Consider the following 2387-nt stretch of genomic DNA (forward strand, 5'->3'; position numbering starts at 1 on the left):
GAGGATAACGGCTCAGCTCCTTCCTGAATGCTTGTCTCACATGGGATACACAAAACTGCTGCTAGGGGAGAAGAGGATAAGAAAGGAAGATTGTACATGGTTTATTTTACCCAGTTGTTGACACAAGCTTGGTTACAACCTGGATTAAAATAAGTGAGGCCAACTGTGTAAAAGGCAGGCAGTAATTGACTTTACATTTTAAGCATGTAATTACAGTTTGAGAACAGGTGATTCTAGAAACACAGAAAGCTCTAACTGAAGTGCTTGGTGGAATGAAGCAGGAAGAATGATGGACTCATTTTGAACTTAAATATGTTACATGTAGATTAGGGAGCTAATAAAATGAGGTTCCTGGAGCAAACATTATTTATTGGAACCTTGAGACTGTTAAGCCCCAGAACGGGCAGATCTAAGTTTTTGACCAGACAACATGAATTATGTATGCTATAGAAATTGTACCAATAAGCACTGTTCTATAAAGGCAGCTTACATTTCTCCTGGGGAGAAAGTCAATTAACCATGTAAAGGCTTTTTCAAAAAATGGAAGCAATTCTTGAAACACATCAAATGAGTGAAAAACAGGGAGAAATGAAAGATGATCCTAAAAGATATCAAAGCTGGCTGCAATTAATTCCATAATGGTTTTTCATATATGAAATTTGGGAAATGCATTTTGGGTTCTACGTTATTCCCTTTTTGCAAGATCATTGGAAAACTTTAATTGCATCCCCTCTTGTGATATACAATGACCCAAATACTGAGCAGAAAGAAACCGCACAAGACTAAGTCTTAGAAGCCTAATGTAAAATGAGAGATATATATTTAATGACAGGATGTAATTAATATACAACATAACTCACACTTGATTATTATAAAAGCCCAATGGTTTTGGCCACTGATCTTGTATGCATAAAACCCAGACTTCCAAAGACAATATGCTCACAAAAAATACATGATTTCTGAAAGGAATTAATTGTCCAAGTGGTAAAAAACCTGAAAATCATAATTTCCTTGTTAACAAATTCTGCAGTGTATTTTGTCTTGCTCACTTCATTGTCAGCAAGATAAAAGAATTTTTTTTTTCTTGATTCTTGTTGGTCTTGGCCACCACTTCTAATCCTCAATTCCCATTGTTGTGTGGTATTTAAACAGTAACTCCCAAAACCGTGGCAGAATGTGCAAATTCTGGCCACCACATCAACCCGTCCTTCAAAAATACTTCCCACCAAGGGTTTCTCCTCCTCCTGGACATCCAAAATCAAGGATGTCAATGGTACCATCTGTATACTAGTTTTGAAATAGCCAAATTTCACTTAAGACATCTCAGCATTCCAGTTGTATAGAAGGTTCAAATATGGAAAAATCTTTTAAAAATCTGGTGAGGTGCCTGATCCAGTCTTCTGATAACACAGTGAATCTGTGTAATGTATATTCTATTGGTACAATCCAGCCTCTTTTTAATCAATTCCAGCAAGAGCATCTCCTCTCCTGTCCTCTGAGAGTGTTTTCTCTGTTCTATCAGATCTCCATACTGGAATGCTTATCTTCAGATGTTCTGCTTTTCTCTATCAAGTCATGCAAGCATACAGTCCTCCTGCAGTAAGCACCTGCAACAAAGCCAGCACTGGCAAATTTAATTTTGTGTTAAAACAGACAAATCGGGACATACTGCATCTCTTGGTTCATTCTGATAGAAGTAAGCCTTGGAAAACCAGCTGTGTATGACCACAGATGAAAAATGAATTAATCATATTGGCCTGTATAGAGGAAAATACAAGCGCTCAAAAGAAAGAAAAAATTAATTACCATCTAAAAATAATCAGATGTTAAAGATTCCTGTACAAATTAAATCTTTGTGCTGGATTTTTGCCAGAGGCATTGAGGAGAACTACTTTATCATGAGTACAAAACAACAGTATCCTTCTGTGTGTTTAAGTTACCATTGTAACTCCAGTTTATGAACATTTTGGGAACTGTTGGATCAGTCACCAAATAAAAAAAAATATGTCTAAGTGTATTTTCATAGCACACTTGCATAAAAGAACAGCTCCCTCCCCAGATCTTAATTTTTTTCCTTTTGACCTGCCTTTAAAACTGAATCAAGGATTCTCTTTCTCAAGCAGCATCTTTTTCATTGCCAGTAGAACAAGACTGGTAGCAAAAGAAAACTCTAAATAGACCATATGAGGCCATTGGTGGTTCGTGCTTTGAGATATGAATTCTTTTATTAGAGCTTTATCTCCTGTGATGTTTTAAGATCTGCTGCAGGTTCTTAAAAATTAATAGGAATTGTCCTATTTTAAACTGTCAGCAGTTTGGAAACTTAAAACATCCAGGACATGTCTCAAGAAATCCGGTTGTTCTCTTTGATCCTAGATTAAAGGGCC

Source organism: Phaethon lepturus, unplaced genomic scaffold (assembly GCF_000687285.1).
Source record: "Phaethon lepturus isolate BGI_N335 unplaced genomic scaffold, ASM68728v1 scaffold1949, whole genome shotgun sequence".
NCBI classification, from domain to species: Eukaryota; Metazoa; Chordata; class Aves; order Phaethontiformes; family Phaethontidae; genus Phaethon; species Phaethon lepturus.